Source organism: Ascaphus truei, unplaced genomic scaffold, assembly GCF_040206685.1.
Source record: "Ascaphus truei isolate aAscTru1 unplaced genomic scaffold, aAscTru1.hap1 HAP1_SCAFFOLD_1200, whole genome shotgun sequence".
In the NCBI taxonomy this organism is placed as follows: domain Eukaryota; kingdom Metazoa; phylum Chordata; class Amphibia; order Anura; family Ascaphidae; genus Ascaphus; species Ascaphus truei.
In genome coordinates, this window is record NW_027454071.1 from 20133 (window position 1) to 41862 (window position 21730).

General features: G+C 43.4%; 1 long non-coding RNA gene across 8 annotated transcripts in view; it reads left to right on the forward strand.

The window, feature by feature from the left end:
* The first annotated feature begins 2988 nt into the window (after positions 1 to 2988).
* Positions 2989 to 21730, forward strand: part of LOC142475382 (uncharacterized) — a 47008-nt gene continuing 28266 nt past the window's right edge. For 5 of the 8 annotated variants that reach the window (XR_012790914.1, XR_012790909.1, XR_012790916.1 and 2 more), the window contains exons 1-9: positions 2989 to 3085; positions 4528 to 4631; positions 8365 to 8484; positions 9505 to 9600; positions 11045 to 11148; positions 14884 to 15003; positions 16024 to 16119; positions 17564 to 17667; positions 18902 to 19012. This is a non-coding gene — a long non-coding RNA (uncharacterized LOC142475382). Of the gene's footprint in view, positions 3086 to 4527; positions 4632 to 5872; positions 5975 to 8364; positions 8485 to 9504; positions 9601 to 11044; positions 11149 to 12391; positions 12494 to 14883; positions 15004 to 16023; positions 16120 to 17563; positions 17668 to 18901; positions 19013 to 21730 lie in introns of those variants that run through there. The other 3 variants (XR_012790913.1, XR_012790910.1, XR_012790911.1) reach the window with 3 other exon arrangements.

Here is a 21730-nt window from a genome sequence, read left to right on the forward strand (position 1 = left end):
TATCTCTTATAATCTTGAACCTGCTCATATACACATCGGGTCTCCCTGCCTCTGCCTCCCTGCTAAGAGTGTTAACCTATCTAATGTAATCCACATTCCTTTCCTTACTTTTCTCTTCCCTTCTCCTATGCCCTCTGGAATGTCCGTTCTCTGACTAACAAGGCTCTAGTTGTACATGACCTCTTCTGCTCTCATTATTCACAATCAGTCATTCCCCTCACCCCATCTTACCTGTCCCACTGATTTTCCTCTGCTTAATTAAACTCTCCTCTGACATCTACTCTAACCTCTCTGCTCTCTCTCTCTCTTTCTGCTTAAACTGACAATCTTATTAACTCTTACAATGCTATCCTCTATATGCCCCTTCAAGCTCTGACACACACGTCCCTCTAACCCACACCCTTGGCTAAATTCCCAAACATGTTCATCACACTTCCACTCACTGTTCTTAATGCCTATGAAGGAAATCTCACACTTGATGTTTGATTTTTCTACAGTAAAAATGTCTCCAGTCCTGTATAAAGCTGCTCTCTGGGGCCAAACCACACTACTTTTTTTTCCACATTCATCAACACACAAATTTAATTTACGCTGTCTTTTTTCCCCTGTATTTGACTCCCTCCACTAACCTTCTTCTCACACTTGCCATCCTTCCTTCACTTCTCCTCAAGCATTTGACTACTTCAGAGGCAAGGTGGATGCCACCCACAAGGAGATTCCTTCTGTCCCTTCCCCCTTCTCTCCTTCTACCTAATTCTCCTTCTGCATTTGACTCCTTTTCTTCTCTTACAGAGCTGGAAGCTAATCATCTTCTCTTCTCCCTCTACCACATGCCCTCTAGATCGTATCCCCTCACACCTTACTGCATCTCTTAGTCCCCACTCTCACCCACATCTTCAATTCCTCCCTATTCTCTGGCTCTTTACCCTCTTACTTTAAGCCTGTAGTGGTCACCCTTTTCTCAGAAACAACCTACACCCTATGTGCCTTACTAACTACCGCCCTGTATCCCTCCTGCTGTTTGTCTCCTAATTGCTAGAATGTCAACATTCTTAAATCACATTCCCTCCTGGATCCTTTACAACCTGCCTTTCGTACAGCTCGTTCTACAGACTGTGCTTAAAGCAAATTCCCAAGGTCACTTTTCCCTACTAATCCTACTTGATCTATCTGCTGCGTTTGATGCTCTCAATCACTCTCCTCCTTCATATTCTAAACTCTCTCTTGGTATCCGTAACACAGTTCTATCCTGGTTTTCATCATAACTTTCCTGTCACACATTCTCCATCTCTGTTGCTAACATGTCTTCGTCTTCTATTGATCTGTCTGTGGGTATACATCAGGGCTCTGTTCTGAGATCTCTCTTTCTCTCTACATACTATCATTTGGTGACCTCATCAACTCTTTGTGACAATCCTATAAATAACAAATACAAATATCAGGTCATGGGAATAAGTGATTTGGACATAAAAGTAACATTTCGGAAGTGTGGACAACTAATACATCTTGTAGATTGCCTTTACAGTGTGATGTCATTGATTCAGTAGATTGTGTGCAGACCAGGACTGCAGTACAGTGTCACTCACATGGATGACTTGCGTGGTAGAAGCTCAAGAACAAGGATGTCAAACTCCAGTCCTCGAGGGCAGCAAACAGGCCAGGTTTTCAGGATATCCCTACTGAAAACCTGGCCTGTTTGGGACCCTCGAGGACTGGAGTTTGACATGCATGCTCTAGAAGGAGCACAGCTGTGGGTGGGAGGTGGATTTGCTTTGCATCAAATGGTTTGGAGCAAGGTTTATTGTATGTATTATCATAATAACAATGCAATGCTTAACTTTTATTTCAGGAGGGATGACTGCAGAACAGAAGTGAATATTGAAGCCATGTGTTCCTTTTCTTGCAAAAGAGAAAATTTGAAGGACAGTTGAAGAGAAGGAAAATTACTACACAGAGACAGATAAGCAATGTGTATATTTCTCATTTACCATTTAGTATTTGTCGTTTTATTGACTCCACACAATCCGGCTGCTACGGGTTTCACATTGAATATTTTCATCTCTACTCTACCCCTTCCTGTGATCTGAACCATGCAAGTTTTCGTTGATTCAATACATCATGAGTAGAGGGTGGCTACAGTATGAAGTAAAGACCCAAGGACCACATCTACTACCATTCATAACAAGAACATGTGCAGTAGCGCACAGCTGCAGTTCTATGTGATTGTTATGAAAGGTTGAGGTGGTTCAATTCTATGAATCTGGAGTGGGATGGATCCTGTTTGCATCATATGGTTTCATCTAGGCCAGTAGATTATATAACTCTCAGTACAGGTTACACATGGCATCAGTATTAGTGATTTAAAGAGGAGGAAAGCTTCAATGTGGAGAACAAAGCCAAGTAATGTTGAAGTTACTCCTTTTACCATTTACTTGGTCAGTCTGTACTGTCTACTCCCCACACAGCTGCTAAGGATCTTCCATTTTAAATACTTTCACCTCCTATTCTGCACTGCTTTGCTGCCCATTATTCAGAGATGCGTTCCAGTCATGTTTACCACTCTGAATCTCTCTGCAGTCATTGGTTCAGCACATCATGGGTAGAGCATGGCTACAGATACAGCAAGCTATTATTATTTTACCGGCTGATCATCCATAATATTGCATTAAAACATAGAATATCACTTAATTTCCAAAAGATTCAGTGATGCTGATAATGCAGAATCTCACAACATTTCCCATCATAATGCCATAATGCACCAGTGGGAGAAATAATCCTTGCTATATCTGTACATTGTGTGACGTATTACCTCCATGACCATTGAGAGCAAGTACATCTTCTGTATAGAGCGGCTGTGTTATGATGCAGTTATTGATCATCATTGACATAATCACAAGAATCTTATGCAAAGGGAAATTGTCCGCAGCGAAGTGAGATTTCAGCCCCCAAACGTCTGTAATATTAATGCAATGTCTTACTTTTGTTGCAGTGAACACTGAAGAGACGGATCTACTACAACACTGTACAGGATGAGCATACGCTACAAGCAGCAAAATGATCTTGCAGTTGACAGTATGTTGTTCTGGTAATGTGCACAATTATTATTTATGGGCTACACACCACAGTGCTGGACATATTCTGTTAACTTCAACTCTACTCCTAACATGGAGATGTCTTCCTGGTGTTACTGATTCAGTACATCATATGCACAGTGTGGTTATGATATGATGGATTGATTTAATGAACCCACCAACCAATGATGACATCTGCATCATCTTCTGTAAAGTGCAGCTACAGCATGATATTATCAGCATTTGGTGCGGTATAATCAGAGGTATCTATGTGCTTTTGTGCCTGTTTTAAGTCCTCCAGCTTAACGCCCCTACACCTCCCACTACACAGGCATACTTACTTATGCATACACTGACATCTGGCATACCTACACACACCCCAGGGCCACTTCCTTCCCCTGATGTCAGGGAGAGGATGGGCATGCAGAGTGCAGTAAGTCTCCACGTTACTCTGGCCAACAGTCTTGGCCTACCTCCAGCATCTGTCACCCACAACATCTGTTCCCTCCTTGTAAAGTGCTGAACTATCTCACCTGGGTCAGTGCTATAGCTGATCACAGTGCCCGATCAGGATGTCACTGTGACAGGCAGCAGTGCAGATTGACCGGTCAATCAATGCAGTGCCGCAACATATGCACTAAATGAGATTTCCGTGCCCCCAGTCAGGTTACTCCCTGGGCAGTGACCCTGCTCACACCCTCCCCTAGTTCCACCTCTGATCACAATTATCTCTCTTGGAGAGTGTAGCAAATTGGAGTTGGGGGAATCTCACCTCTGCCATGCATGGTCACAATCTGGGCACAGGACCCAAATAGTGGGCAATGTGGCACTTCTTACAGTAGAGAATAAGTAACTTTATTCTTTACTTGTGTATTAAGGACCTTATTTGCATTAAATTCAGTCCACATGGGACCAAGACTTTCTGGCTTACTGAACAAAGTGGAATTGTTTCGTAGAGGGTGGAGAATTGTATTTTATCTGAAATTACCCCCTCTGCACAAAATACAAACAATTATACCCATACAAGTACCTTGTGGAAGTTGTTGCCCTCTATCTTCCTGTGGTCTCTCCCTGTTTCTCACCGTGCCTCCTCCCATTTCCTTGCACCTCTGCGTCTCCGCATATATCCCTATACTCAGAGCCGGCTCCGGTCAGTGACATGGGATGCCCAAATATGAGCATACCCATATATGGGCATCCATGCCACTGACCGGAGCCCGCTCTGTTGCGGATATGGAGAGACTGGGAGATTTACATCCCCTTATAATTCATATGGTGCATAGTACCGGCACGTATTGTTTTACCGGTACTGTGTACCTTCCTACTTTCACACTGGTACAGTATATGCTGCAGTGGGACTGAGAGGGATATATTGGTAACACATAGTCATTGTTGGGGGAATTCAATCCATTTTGAAAATAGTAATGAAATGTTTTTTACTTTTCTTTTTTTTCAGTAATGAAGAATGAAACATTTCTGTTAAAATTGAATTGGAGGTGAACTGGATTCATCATCAACTCTGCACCAGTGTGAATTGATGTTCTTTAATGTTCTGATAAGGTACATGCAACATCTCTTCCTCAACCCCTGCACCACTCTCTGCCTCTTGCCTCTCTCTCTCCACCTCCCTGCTAAGCGTATTAACCCATCTAATGTAATCCACATTCCATGTCTCACTTTACTCTTCACTTCTCACGTGCCCTCTGGAATGACTACTCTCTGACTAACAAGGTCTATTTGTACATGACCTCTTCTGCTCTCATCCACCACCTCTCATTCCCCTCACCCCTGTCCTACTCGATACCTCAGCTTAATTGAACTCTCTCCTCTGACATCTACCCTTATCTCTAACCTCTCCTCACTTTCTGCTTAAACTAACTATCTTGTTAACTTTTACAATGCTATCATCTCCTCCTCCCTCCTCCTCCTTCCTCCTCCCTCCTCCATTATATATATACCCCTTCTAGGCTCTGACACACTCATCCCTCTAAGGCCATGATTATCATGGGCACATGCTTGGTCGTCCACAGTGCGTGCGAGCGATGCAGAGCCGCCTCGGACCTCAGTGCAGGGATTGCTGCATACCCCCAGCATCTGTCACCCACAAACAATACACACACTAATACTCCCCACAATACACACTATAATACCTCCTCAATACTAATCTCCCCAATAATATTATAGCTCCAAACACAATATACACAACACCCTTACACAAGATACACAATCTAGTACTCTCCTCTGCACCTCTACACACAATATAATACTCCCACACACACAATATACACACTACCCTCCTACCCCCATAAAATACAACCAATAATACACACACACTTTGTGGATGTTGGGACCAGCTCCCGGCATGCACCAGTGAAAGAGAGAGGCCCGCAGAAGCTCGGAAGAACTCCCTCCATCCGTGCCTTCCTCCGTTTCACATCTTCTCCCTGTCTCTCTCCCTCCCTTTCCTTGCATCTCCCTGCGTCTTTACGTATACCCAGTCAGTGACGGCTCTGGTCACGTGATGCCTTAATATGGGCTTATCCATATATGTTCATCCACGTCACTAATGTGATGCCCGCACTGTTGCGGAGCTGGTACTTACGACGGGCACTTATTGTTTTATCAGTACTGCGTACCTGACTCTACCGGCCTACTTTCAACACTAGTACAATATGTGCTTCACTACGAGTGAGTGGGGAATATTGGCATCACACAGTCACTGTTGAATATGCCATTCAATCCATTTTGAAAATAGTAATGCAATGTGGTTTTGTTTTGTTTGCTTTTTGCAGTAATGAAGAATGGAAAAGTTATATTAAAATTAAATTGGAGGGGGACTAGATTCAGCATTTCATCATGAACTCTGCACTTGTGAGAATTTAACTTCTTGATTACCCTGACAGGTACACGCAACATTAAGACTATAATCTGCTGTGCAAGCTTTCGTGCTATACCTCCCCCTCAGGTTTTGATTTATACATTTGCTGCCTCAATTCATGTCCTCTAATATTTGAAAGCTCTCTCCTAGCATTTTCTCTTTACCACAGAACGTCATCCCAATGTAACCTCTCTCTTGTTCTTTCTGCTTGCTGTTTCCTCACTCCTCTGTTAAACTTTTCTAATTTCTCTAACTTCCACACTCCTGCTTTTATCCACATGTTCTCCTCTTTCCTTCCCCTACCTTTGCATGTGTCTACACACTGCACCATTTGTACAGACCTCTATTGCAGCTATTTCTGCACTGCTCAATGAAAAGCACTCTTTAATATCCTATTCTCTGTGCCCCCTCTCTCTGCGCCCCCTCTTTTGGCGCCTCCTCTCTCTGCGCCCCCTCTCTCTGCGCCTATCTGTCTCATTCTCTCTACGTCCCTCTCTCTCTACATAGAGCTATCTCTGTCTCTCTCTACACCTATCTCTGTGTCTCCTTCTATGTTTGCTGATGTGTGGGATATCTCTTATAATCTTGAACCTGCTCATATACACATCGGGCCTCCCTGCCTCTGCCTCCCTGCTAAGAGTGTTAACCTATCTAATGTAATCCACATTCCTTTCCTTACTTTTCTCTTCCCTTCTCCTATGCCATCTGGAATGTCCGTTCTCTGACTAACAAGGCTCTAGTTGTACATGACCTCTTCTGCTCTCATCATTCACAATCAGTCATTCCCCTCACCCCATCTTACCTGTCCCACTGATTTGCCTCTGCTTAATTAAACTCTCCTCTGACATCTACTCTAACCTCTCTGCTCTCTCTCTCTTTCCGCTTAAACTAACAATCTTATTAACTCTTACAATGCTATCCTCCTATCTATATGCCCCCTCTAGGCTCTGACACACTTGTCCCTCTAGCCCACACCCTTGGCTAAATTCCCAAACATGTTCATCACACTTCCACTCGCTGTTCTTAATGCCTATGAAGGAAATCACACAATTGATATTTGATTTTTCTACAGTAAAAATGTCTCCAGTCCTGTATAAAGCTGCTCTCTGGGGCCAAACCACACTACTTTTTTTTCACATTCATCAACACTCAAATTTAATTTATGCTGTCTTTTTTTCCCTGTATTTGACTCCCTCCACTAACCTTCTCCTCACACTTGCCATCCTTCCTTCACTTCTCCTCAAGCATTTGACTACTTCAGAGGCAAGGTGGATGCCACCCACAAGGAGATTCCTTCTGTCCCTTCCCCCTTCTACCTAATTCTCCTTCTGCATTTGACTCCTTTTCTTCTCTTACAGAGCTGGAAGCTAATCATCTTCTCTTCTCCCTCTACCACATGCCCTCTAGATCGTATCCCCTCACACCTTACTGCATCTCTTAGTCCCCACTCTCACCCACATCTTCAATTCCTCCCTATTCTCTGGCTCTTTACCCTCTTACTTTAAGCCTGTAGTGGTCACCCTTTTCTCAGAAACAACCTACACCCTATGTGCCTTACTAACTACCGCCCTGTATCCCTCCTGCTGTTTGTCTCCTAATTGCTAGAATGTCAACATTCTTAAATCACATTCCCTCCTGGATCCTTTACAACCTGCCTTTCGTACAGCTCGTTCTACAGACTGTGCTTAAAGCAAATTCCCAAGGTCACTTTTCCCTACTAATCCTACTTGATCTATCTGCTGCGTTTGATGCTCTCAATCACTCTCCTCCTTCATATTCTAAACTCTCTCTTGGTATCCGTAACACAGTTCTATCCTGGTTTTCATCATAACTTTCCTGTCACACATTCTCCATCTCTGTTGCTAACATGTCTTCGTCTTCTATTGATCTGTCTGTGGGTATACATCAGGGCTCTGTTCTGAGATCTCTCTTTCTCTCTACATACTATCATTTGGTGACCTCATCAACTCTTTGTGACAATCCTATAAATAACAAATACAAATATCAGGTCATGGGAATAAGTGATTTGGACATAAAAGTAACATTTCGGAAGTGTGGACAACTAATACATCTTGTAGATTGCCTTTACAGTGTGATGTCATTGATTCAGTAGATTGTGTGCAGACCAGGACTGCAGTACAGTGTCACTCACATGGATGACTTGCGTGGTAGAAGCTCAAGAACAAGGATGTCAAACTCCAGTCCTCGAGGGCAGCAAACAGGCCAGGTTTTCAGGATATCCCTACTGAAAACCTGGCCTGTTTGGGACCCTCGAGGACTGGAGTTTGACATGCATGCTCTAGAAGGAGCACAGCTGTGGGTGGGAGGTGGATTTGCTTTGCATCAAATGGTTTGGAGCAAGGTTTATTGTATGTAGTAACATAATAACAATGCAATGCTTAACTTTTATTTCAGGAGGGATGACTGCAGAACAGAAGTGAATATTGAAGCCATGTGTTCCTTTTCTTGCAAAAGAGAAAATTTGAAGGACAGTTGAAGAGAAGGAAAATTACTACACAGAGACAGATAAGCAATGTGTATATTTCTCATTTACCATTTAGTATTTGTCGTTTTATTGACTCCACACAATCCGGCTGCTACGGGTTTCACATTGAATATTTTCATCTCTACTCTACCCCTTCCTGTGATCTGAACCATGCAAGTTTTCGTTGATTCAATACATCATGAGTAGAGGGTGGCTACAGTATGAAGTAAAGACCCAAGGACCACATCTACTACCATTCATAACAAGAACATGTGCAGTAGCGCACAGCTGCAGTTCTATGTGATTGTTATGAAAGGTTGAGGTGGTTCAATTCTATGAATCTGGAGTGGGATGGATCCTGTTTGCATCATATGGTTTCATCTAGGCCAGTAGATTATATAACTTTCAGTACAGGTTACACATGGCATCAGTATTAGTGATTTAAAGAGGAGGAAAGCTTCAATGTGGAGAACAAAGCCAAGTAATGTTGAAGTTACTCCTTTTACCATTTACTTGGTCAGTCTGTACTGTCTACTCCCCACACAGCTGCTAAGGATCTTCCATTTTAAATACTTTCACCTCCTATTCTGCACTGCTTTGCTGCCCATTATTCAGAGATGCGTTCCAGTCATGTTTACCACTCTGAATCTCTCTGCAGTCATTGGTTCAGCACATCATGGGTAGAGCATGGCTACAGATACAGCAAGCTATTATTATTTTACCGGCTGATCATCCATAATATTGCATTAAAACATAGAATATCACTTAATTTCCAAAAGATTCAGTGATGCTGATAATGCAGAATCTCACAACATTTCCCATCATAATGCCATAATGCACCAGTGGGAGAAATAATCCTTGCTATATCTGTACATTGTGTGACGTATTACCTCCATGACCATTGAGAGCAAGTACATCTTCTGTATAGAGCGGCTGTGTTATGATGCAGTTATTGATCATCATTGACATAATCACAAGAATCTTATGCAAAGGGAAATTGTCCGCAGCGAAGTGAGATTTCAGCCCCCAAACGTCTGTAATATTAATGCAATGTCTTACTTTTGTTGCAGTGAACACTGAAGAGACGGATCTACTACAACACTGTACAGGATGAGCATACGCTACAAGCAGCAAAATGATCTTGCAGTTGACAGTATGTTGTTCTGGTAATGTGCACAATTATTATTTATGGGCTACACACCACAGTGCTGGACATATTCTGTTAACTTCAACTCTACTCCTAACATGGAGATGTCTTCCTGGTGTTACTGATTCAGTACATCATATGCACAGTGTGGTTATGATATGATGGATTGATTTAATGAACCCACCAACCAATGATGACATCTGCATCATCTTCTGTAAAGTGCAGCTACAGCATGATATTATCAGCATTTGGTGCGGTATAATCAGAGGTATCTATGTGCTTTTGTGCCTGTTTTAAGTCCTCCAGCTTAACGCCCCTACACCTCCCACTACACAGGCATACTTACTTATGCATACACTGACATCTGGCATACCTACACACACCCCAGGGCCACTTCCTTCCCCTGATGTCAGGGAGAGGATGGGCATGCAGAGTGCAGTAAGTCTCCACGTTACTCTGGCCAACAGTCTTGGCCTACCTCCAGCATCTGTCACCCACAACATCTGTTCCCTCCTTGTAAAGTGCTGAACTATCTCACCTGGGTCAGTGCTATAGCTGATCACAGTGCCCGATCAGGATGTCACTGTGACAGGCAGCAGTGCAGATTGACCGGTCAATCAATGCAGTGCCGCAACATATGCACTAAATGAGATTTCCGTGCCCCCAGTCAGGTTACTCCCTGGGCAGTGACCCTGCTCACACCCTCCCCTAGTTCCACCTCTGATCACAATTATCTCTCTTGGAGAGTGTAGCAAATTGGAGTTGGGGGAATCTCACCTCTGCCATGCATGGTCACAATCTGGGCACAGGACCCAAATAGTGGGCAATGTGGCACTTCTTACAGTAGAGAATAAGTAACTTTATTCTTTACTTGTGTATTAAGGACCTTATTTGCATTAAATTCAGTCCACATGGGACCAAGACTTTCTGGCTTACTGAACAAAGTGGAATTGTTTCGTAGAGGGTGGAGAATTGTATTTTATCTGAAATTACCCCCTCTGCACAAAATACAAACAATTATACCCATACAAGTACCTTGTGGAAGTTGTTGCCCTCTATCTTCCTGTGGTCTCTCCCTGTTTCTCACCGTGCCTCCTCCCATTTCCTTGCACCTCTGCGTCTCCGCATATATCCCTATACTCAGAGCCGGCTCCGGTCAGTGACATGGGATGCCCAAATATGAGCATACCCATATATGGGCATCCATGCCACTGACCGGAGCCCGCTCTGTTGCGGATATGGAGAGAGACTGGGAGATTTACATCCCCTTATAATTCATATGGTGCATAGTACCGGCACGTATTGTTTTACCGGTACTGTGTACCTTCCTACTTTCACACTGGTACAGTATATGCTGCAGTGGGACTGAGAGGGATATATTGGTAACACATAGTCATTGTTGGGGGAATTCAATCCATTTTGAAAATAGTAATGAAATGTTTTTTACTTTTCTTTTTTTTCAGTAATGAAGAATGAAACATTTCTGTTAAAATTGAATTGGAGGTGAACTGGATTCATCATCAACTCTGCACCAGTGTGAATTGATGTTCTTTAATGTTCTGATAAGGTACATGCAACATCTCTTCCTCAACCCCTGCACCACTCTCTGCCTCTTGCCTCTCTCTCTCCACCTCCCTGCTAAGCGTATTAACCCATCTAATGTAATCCACATTCCATGTCTCACTTTACTCTTCACTTCTCACGTGCCCTCTGGAATGACTGCTCTCTGACTAACAAGGTCTATTTGTACATGACCTCTTCTGCTCTCATCCACCACCTCTCATTCCCCTCACCCCTGTCCTACTCGATACCTCAGCTTAATTGAACTCTCTCCTCTGACATCTACCCTTATCTCTAACCTCTCCTCACTTTCTGCTTAAACTAACTATCTTGTTAACTTTTACAATGCTATCATCTCCTCCTCCCTCCTCCTCCTTCCTCCTCCCTCCTCCATTATATATATATACCCCTTCTAGGCTCTGACACACTCATCCCTCTAAGGCCATGATTATCATGGGCACATGCTTGGTCGTCCACAGTGCGTGCGAGCGATGCAGAGCCGCCTCGGACCTCAGTGCAGGGATTGCTGCATACCCCCAGCATCTGTCACCCACAAACAATACACACACTAATACTCCCCACAATACACACTATAATACCTCCTCAATACTAATCTCCCCAATAATATTATAGCTCCAAACACAATATACACAACACCCTTACACAAGATACACAATCTAGTACTCTCCTCTGCACCTCTACACACAATATAATACTCCCACACACACAATATACACACTACCCTCCTACCCCCATAAAATAAAACCAATAATACACACACACTTTGTGGATGTTGGGACCAGCTCCCGGCATGCACCAGTGAAAGAGAGAGGCCCGCAGAAGCTCGGAAGAACTCCCTCCATCCGTGCCTTCCTCCGTTTCACATCTTCTCCCTGTCTCTCTCCCTCCCTTTCCTTGCATCTCCCTGCGTCTTTACGTATACCCAGTCAGTGACGGCTCTGGTCACGTGATGCCTTAATATGGGCTTATCCATATATGTTCATCCACGTCACTAATGGGATGCCCGCACTGTTGCGGAGCTGGTACTTACGACGGGCACTTATTGTTTTATCAGTACTGCGTACCTGACTCTACCGGCCTACTTTCAACACTAGTACAATATGTGCTTCACTACGAGTGAGTGGGGAATATTGGCATCACACAGTCACTGTTGAATATGCCATTCAATCCATTTTGAAAATAGTAATGCAATGTGGTTTTGTTTTGTTTGCTTTTTGCAGTAATGAAGAATGGAAAAGTTATATTAAAATTAAATTGGAGGGGGACTAGATTCAGCATTTCATCATGAACTCTGCACTTGTGAGAATTTAACTTCTTGATTACCCTGACAGGTACACGCAACATTAAGACTATAATCTGCTGTGCAAGCTTTCGTGCTATACCTCCCCCTCAGGTTTTGATTTATACATTTGCTGCCTCAATTCATGTCCTCTAATATTTGAAAGCTCTCTCCTAGCATTTTCTCTTTACCACAGAACGTCATCCCAATGTAACCTCTCTCTTGTTCTTTCTGCTTGCTGTTTCCTCACTCCTCTGTTAAACTTTTCTAATTTCTCTAACTTCCACACTCCTGCTTTTATCCACATGTTCTCCTCTTTCCTTCCCCTACCTTTGCATGTGTCTACACACTGCACCATTTGTACAGACCTCTATTGCAGCTATTTCTGCACTGCTCAATGAAAAGCACTCTTTAATATCCTATTCTCTGTGCCCCCTCTCTCTGCGCCCCCTCTTTTGGCGCCTCCTCTCTCTGCGCCCCCTCTCTCTGCGCCTATCTGTCTCATTCTCTCTACGTCCCTCTCTCTCTACATAGAGCTATCTCTGTCTCTCTCTACACCTATCTCTGTGTCTCCTTCTATGTTTGCTGATGTGTGGGATATCTCTTATAATCTTGAACCTGCTCATATACACATCGGGCCTCCCTGCCTCTGCCTCCCTGCTAAGAGTGTTAACCTATCTAATGTAATCCACATTCCTTTCCTTACTTTTCTCTTCCCTTCTCCTATGCCATCTGGAATGCCCGTTCTCTGACTAACAAGGCTCTAGTTGTACATGACCTCTTCTGCTCTCATCATTCACAATCAGTCATTCCCCTCACCCCATCTTACCTGTCCCACTGATTTGCCTCTGCTTAATTAAACTCTCCTCTGACATCTACTCTAACCTCTCTGCTCTCTCTCTCTTTCCGCTTAAACTAACAATCTTATTAACTCTTACAATGCTATCCTCCTATCTATATGCCCCCTCTAGGCTCTGACACACTTGTCCCTCTAGCCCACACCCTTGGCTAAATTCCCAAACATGTTCATCACACTTCCACTCGCTGTTCTTAATGCCTATGAAGGAAATCACACAATTGATATTTGATTTTTCTACAGTAAAAATGTCTCCAGTCCTGTATAAAGCTGCTCTCTGGGGCCAAACCACACTACTTTTTTTTCACATTCATCAACACTCAAATTTAATTTATGCTGTCTTTTTTTCCCTGTATTTGACTCCCTCCACTAACCTTCTCCTCACACTTGCCATCCTTCCTTCACTTCTCCTCAAGCATTTGACTACTTCAGAGGCAAGGTGGATGCCACCCACAAGGAGATTCCTTCTGTCCCTTCCCCCTTCTACCTAATTCTCCTTCTGCATTTGACTCCTTTTCTTCTCTTACAGAGCTGGAAGCTAATCATCTTCTCTTCTCCCTCTACCACATGCCCTCTAGATCGTATCCCCTCACACCTTACTGCATCTCTTAGTCCCCACTCTCACCCACATCTTCAATTCCTCCCTATTCTCTGGCTCTTTACCCTCTTACTTTAAGCCTGTAGTGGTCACCCTTTTCTCAGAAACAACCTACACCCTATGTGCCTTACTAACTACCGCCCTGTATCCCTCCTGCTGTTTGTCTCCTAATTGCTAGAATGTCAACATTCTTAAATCACATTCCCTCCTGGATCCTTTACAACCTGCCTTTCGTACAGCTCGTTCTACAGACTGTGCTTAAAGCAAATTCCCAAGGTCACTTTTCCCTACTAATCCTACTTGATCTATCTGCTGCGTTTGATGCTCTCAATCACTCTCCTCCTTCATATTCTAAACTCTCTCTTGGTATCCGTAACACAGTTCTATCCTGGTTTTCATCATAACTTTCCTGTCACACATTCTCCATCTCTGTTGCTAACATGTCTTCGTCTTCTATTGATCTGTCTGTGGGTATACATCAGGGCTCTGTTCTGAGATCTCTCTTTCTCTCTACATACTATCATTTGGTGACCTCATCAACTCTTTGTGACAATCCTATAAATAACAAATACAAATATCAGGTCATGGGAATAAGTGATTTGGACATAAAAGTAACATTTCGGAAGTGTGGACAACTAATACATCTTGTAGATTGCCTTTACAGTGTGATGTCATTGATTCAGTAGATTGTGTGCAGACCAGGACTGCAGTACAGTGTCACTCACATGGATGACTTGCGTGGTAGAAGCTCAAGAACAAGGATGTCAAACTCCAGTCCTCGAGGGCAGCAAACAGGCCAGGTTTTCAGGATATCCCTACTGAAAACCTGGCCTGTTTGGGACCCTCGAGGACTGGAGTTTGACATGCATGCTCTAGAAGGAGCACAGCTGTGGGTGGGAGGTGGATTTGCTTTGCATCAAATGGTTTGGAGCAAGGTTTATTGTATGTAGTAACATAATAACAATGCAATGCTTAACTTTTATTTCAGGAGGGATGACTGCAGAACAGAAGTGAATATTGAAGCCATGTGTTCCTTTTCTTGCAAAAGAGAAAATTTGAAGGACAGTTGAAGAGAAGGAAAATTACTACACAGAGACAGATAAGCAATGTGTATATTTCTCATTTACCATTTAGTATTTGTCGTTTTATTGACTCCACACAATCCGGCTGCTACGGGTTTCACATTGAATATTTTCATCTCTACTCTACCCCTTCCTGTGATCTGAACCATGCAAGTTTTCGTTGATTCAATACATCATGAGTAGAGGGTGGCTACAGTATGAAGTAAAGACCCAAGGACCACATCTACTACCATTCATAACAAGAACATGTGCAGTAGCGCACAGCTGCAGTTCTATGTGATTGTTATGAAAGGTTGAGGTGGTTCAATTCTATGAATCTGGAGTGGGATGGATCCTGTTTGCATCATATGGTTTCATCTAGGCCAGTAGATTATATAACTTTCAGTACAGGTTACACATGGCATCAGTATTAGTGATTTAAAGAGGAGGAAAGCTTCAATGTGGAGAACAAAGCCAAGTAATGTTGAAGTTACTCCTTTTACCATTTACTTGGTCAGTCTGTACTGTCTACTCCCCACACAGCTGCTAAGGATCTTCCATTTTAAATACTTTCACCTCCTATTCTGCACTGCTTTGCTGCCCATTATTCAGAGATGCGTTCCAGTCATGTTTACCACTCTGAATCTCTCTGCAGTCATTGGTTCAGCACATCATGGGTAGAGCATGGCTACAGATACAGCAAGCTATTATTATTTTACCGGCTGATCATCCATAATATTGCATTAAAACATAGAATATCACTTAATTTCCAAAAGATTCAGTGATGCTGATAATGCAGAATCTCACAACATTTCCCATCATAATGCCATAATGCACCAGTGGGAGAAATAATCCTTGCTATATCTGTACATTGTGTGACGTATTACCTCCATGACCATTGAGAGCAAGTACATCTTCTGTATAGAGCGGCTGTGTTATGATGCAGTTATTGATCATCATTGACATAATCACAAGAATCTTATGCAAAGGGAAATTGTCCGCAGCGAAGTGAGATTTCAGCCCCCAAACGTCTGTAATATTAATGCAATGTCTTACTTTTGTTGCAGTGAACACTGAAGAGACGGATCTACTACAACACTGTACAGGATGAGCATACGCTACAAGCAGCAAAATGATCTTGCAGTTGACAGTATGTTGTTCTGGTAATGTGCACAATTATTATTTATGGGCTACACACCACAGTGCTGGACATATTCTGTTAACTTCAACTCTACTCCTAACATGGAGATGTCTTCCTGGTGTTACTGATTCAGTACATCATATGCACAGTGTGGTTATGATATGATGGATTGATTTAATGAACCCACCAACCAATGATGACATCTGCATCATCTTCTGTAAAGTGCAGCTACAGCATGATATTATCAGCATTTGGTGCGGTATAATCAGAGGTATCTATGTGCTTTTGTGCCTGTTTTAAGTCCTCCAGCTTAACGCCCCTACACCTCCCACTACACAGGCATACTTACTTATGCATACACTGACATCTGGCATACCTACACACACCCCAGGGCCACTTCCTTCCCCTGATGTCAGGGAGAGGATGGGCATGCAGAGTGCAGTAAGTCTCCACGTTACTCTGGCCAACAGTCTTGGCCTACCTCCAGCATCTGTCACCCACAACATCTGTTCCCTCCTTGTAAAGTGCTGAACTATCTCACCTGGGTCAGTGCTATAGCTGATCACAGTGCCCGATCAGGATGTCACTGTGACAGGCAGCAGTGCAGATTGACCGGTCAATCAATGCAGTGCCGCAACATATGCACTAAATGAGATTTCCGTGCCCCCAGTCAGGTTACTCCCTGGGCAGTGACCCTGCTCACACCCTCCCCTAGTTCCACCTCTGATCACAATTATCTCTCTTGGAGAGTGTAGCAAATTGGAGTTGGGGGAATCTCACCTCTGCCATGCATGGTCACAATCTGGGCACAGGACCCAAATAGTGGGCAATGTGGCACTTCTTACAGTAGAGAATAAGTAACTTTATTCTTTACTTGTGTATTAAGGACCTTATTTGCATTAAATTCAGTCCACATGGGACCAAGACTTTCTGGCTTACTGAACAAAGTGGAATTGTTTCGTAGAGGGTGGAGAATTGTATTTTATCTGAAATTACCCCCTCTGCACAAAATACAAACAATTATACCCATACAAGTACCTTGTGGAAGTTGTTGCCCTCTATCTTCCTGTGGTCTCTCCCTGTTTCTCACCGTGCCTCCTCCCATTTCCTTGCACCTCTGCGTCTCCGCATATATCCCTATACTCAGAGCCGGCTCCGGTCAGTGACATGGGATGCCCAAATATGAGCATACCCATATATGGGCATCCATGCCACTGACCGGAGCCCGCTCTGTTGCGGATATGGAGAGAGACTGGGAGATTTACATCCCCTTATAATTCATATGGTGCATAGTACCGGCACGTATTGTTTTACCGGTACTGTGTACCTTCCTACTTTCACACTGGTACAGTATATGCTGCAGTGGGACTGAGAGGGATATATTGGTAACACATAGTCATTGTTGGGGGAATTCAATCCATTTTGAAAATAGTAATGAAATGTTTTTTACTTTTCTTTTTTTTCAGTAATGTAGAATGAAACATTTCTGTTAAAATTGAATTGGAGGTGAACTGGATTCATCATCAACTCTGCACCAGTGTGAATTGATGTTCTTTAATGTTCTGATAAGGTACATGCAACATCTCTTCCTCAACCCCTGCACCACTCTCTGCCTCTTGCCTCTCTCTCTCCACCTCCCTGCTAAGCGTATTAACCCATCTAATGTAATCCACATTCCATGTCTCACTTTACTCTTCACTTCTCACGTGCCCTCTGGAATGACTGCTCTCTGACTAACAAGGTCTATTTGTACATGACCTCTTCTGCTCTCATCCACCACCTCTCATTCCCCTCACCCCTGTCCTACTCGATACCTCAGCTTAATTGAACTCTCTCCTCTGACATCTACCCTTATCTCTAACCTCTCCTCACTTTCTGCTTAAACTAACTATCTTGTTAACTTTTACAATGCTATCATCTCCTCCTCCCTCCTCCTCCTTCCTCCTCCCTCCTCCATTATATATATATACCCCTTCTAGGCTCTGACACACTCATCCCTCTAAGGCCATGATTATCATGGGCACATGCTTGGTCGTCCACAGTGCGTGCGAGCGATGCAGAGCCGCCTCGGACCTCAGTGCAGGGATTGCTGCATACCCCCAGCATCTGTCACCCACAAACAATACACACACTAATACTCCCCACAATACACACTATAATACCTCCTCAATACTAATCTCCCCAATAATATTATAGCTCCAAACACAATATACACAACACCCTTACACAAGATACACAATCTAGTACTCTCCTCTGCACCTCTACACACAATATAATACTCCCACACACACAATATACACACTACCCTCCTACCCCCATAAAATAAAACCAATAATACACACACACTTTGTGGATGTTGGGACCAGCTCCCGGCATGCACCAGTGAAAGAGAGAGGCCCGCAGAAGCTCGGAAGAACTCCCTCCATCCGTGCCTTCCTCCGTTTCACATCTTCTCCCTGTCTCTCTCCCTCCCTTTCCTTGCATCTCCCTGCGTCTTTACGTATACCCAGTCAGTGACGGCTCTGGTCACGTGATGCCTTAATATGGGCTTATCCATATATGTTCATCCACGTCACTAATGGGATGCCCGCACTGTTGCGGAGCTGGTACTTACGACGGGCACTTATTGTTTTATCAGTACTGCGTACCTGACTCTACCGGCCTACTTTCAACACTAGTACAATATGTGCTTCACTACGAGTGAGTGGGGAATATTGGCATCACACAGTCACTGTTGAATATGCCATTCAATCCATTTTGAAAATAGTAATGCAATGTGGTTTTGTTTTGTTTGCTTTTTGCAGTAATGAAGAATGGAAAAGTTATATTAAAATTAAATTGGAGGGGGACTAGATTCAGCATTTCATCATGAACTCTGCACTTGTGAGAATTTAACTTCTTGATTACCCTGACAGGTACACGCAACATTAAGACTATAATCTGCTGTGCAAGCTTTCGTGCTATACCTCCCCCTCAGGTTTTGATTTATACATTTGCTGCCTCAATTCATGTCCTCTAATATTTGAAAGCTCTCTCCTAGCATTTTCTCTTTACCACAGAACGTCATCCCAATGTAACCTCTCTCTTGTTCTTTCTGCTTGCTGTTTCCTCACTCCTCTGTTAAACTTTTCTAATTTCTCTAACTTCCACACTCCTGCTTTTATCCACATGTTCTCCTCTTTCCTTCCCCTACCTTTGCATGTGTCTACACACTGCACCATTTGTACAGACCTCTATTGCAGCTATTTCTGCACTGCTCAATGAAAAGCACTCTTTAATATCCTATTCTCTGTGCCCCCTCTCTCTGCGCCCCCTCTTTTGGCGCCTCCTCTCTCTGCGCCCCCTCTCTCTGCGCCTATCTGTCTCATTCTCTCTACGTCCCTCTCTCTCTACATAGAGCTATCTCTGTCTCTCTCTACACCTATCTCTGTGTCTCCTTCTATGTTTGCTGATGTGTGGGATATCTCTTATAATCTTGAACCTGCTCATATACACATCGGGCCTCCCTGCCTCTGCCTCCCTGCTAAGAGTGTTAACCTATCTAATGTAATCCACATTCCTTTCCTTACTTTTCTCTTCCCTTCTCCTATGCCATCTGGAATGCCCGTTCTCTGACTAACAAGGCTCTAGTTGTACATGACCTCTTCTGCTCTCATCATTCACAATCAGTCATTCCCCTCACCCCATCTTACCTGTCCCACTGATTTGCCTCTGCTTAATTAAACTCTCCTCTGACATCTACTCTAACCTCTCTGCTCTCTCTCTCTTTCCGCTTAAACTAACAATCTTATTAACTCTTACAATGCTATCCTCCTATCTATATGCCCCCTCTAGGCTCTGACACACTTGTCCCTCTAGCCCACACCCTTGGCTAAATTCCCAAACATGTTCATCACACTTCCACTCGCTGTTCTTAATGCCTTTGAAGGAAATCACACAATTGATATTTGATTTTTCTACAGTAAAAATGTCTCCAGTCCTGTATAAAGCTGCTCTCTGGGGCCAAACCACACTACTTTTTTTTCACATTCATCAACACTCAAATTTAATTTACGCTGTCTTTTTTTCCCTGTATTTGACTCCCTCCACTAACCTTCTCCTCACACTTGCCATCCTTCCTTCACTTCTCCTCAAGCATTTGACTACTTCAGAGGCAAGGTGGATGCCACCCACAAGGAGATTCCTTCTGTCCCTTCCCCCTTCTCTCCTTCTACCTAATTCTCCTTCTGCATTTGACTCCTTTTCTTCTCTTACAGAGCTGGAAGCTAATCATCTTCTCTTCTCCCTCTACCACATGCCCTCTAGATCGTATCCCCTCACACCTTACTGCATCTCTTAGTCCCCACTCTCACCCACATCTTCAATTCCTCCCTATTCTCTGGCTCTTTACCCTCTTACTTTAAGCCTGTAGTGGTCACCCTTTTCTCAGAAACAACCTACACCCTATGTGCCTTACTAACTACCGCCCTGTATCCCTCCTGCTGTTTGTCTCCTAATTGCTAGAATGTCAACATTCTTAAATCACATTCCCTCCTGGATCCTTTACAACCTGCCTTTCGTACAGCTCGTTCTACAGACTGTGCTTAAAGCAAATTCCCAAGGTCACTTTTCCCTACTAATCCTACTTGATCTATCTGCTGCGTTTGATGCTCTCAATCACTCTCCTCCTTCATATTCTTAACTCTCTCTTTGTATCCGTAACACAGTTCTATCCTGGTTTTCATCATAACTTTCCTGTCACACATTCTCCATCTCTGTTGCTAACATGTCTTCGTCTTCTATTGATCTGTCTGTGGGTATACATCAGGGCTCTGTTCTGAGATCTCTCTTTCTCTCTACATACTATCATTTGGTGACCTCATCAACTCTTTTGGCCTTAGATATAATCTCTATGCAGATGATACACACACAAATCTATCCACCCCTGCTCTCACTCCTGCAATCCAGTCCCTACTCTTGGGTTGCCTCCTGGCTATATGCTCATGGATGGCACTCCACTGCCTTAAACTTAATGTCTAAAACTGGGCTCATATTATCCCCTTTCTCCATCACAGTAAACAGTACTACCATCTATCTTGTCATCAAACATGTTGCCTAGGAGTAACATTTGGCTCTTCAATTCCATCTCCATTCACATGCATGGCCAAGGGTAAAGTTTGGATCCTCTTTCTCTGTAATATTACCAAGATCTTCCCTTTCCCCTCTCAACCTACTGCTAAAACTCCAATGTATACTGTTATCCTATGGGTTATTTTAAAATACTACTAACAGGCCTCCCTGCTTCACAACTTTCTCCTATGCAAAACTCTGCTGCTTGAATACTCTCACTTTCTCCCACAACAGTCTCTGCTCATCTCCTTAAATCCCTGTCCTGGCATCCCATCAAGTTTTTGTATCACCTACAAAGTTCTCCTCCTTACCTTTTTGTGAAGGCTCTCCATTAATCTGCTCCTTCTTGCATATCATCTTTGATCTCTCGTTATGCCCTTGCTCGTCTCTTGCACTATAACCATAACTGTCTCCTGTTAACTTCTTTCACCTCTACTGTTCTCTCACTTGCCTGAAACCATTTTCCATCACTGCACCGTACATGTGAAACTCCCTCACACTCAGTATATGCCAACATAACCTCT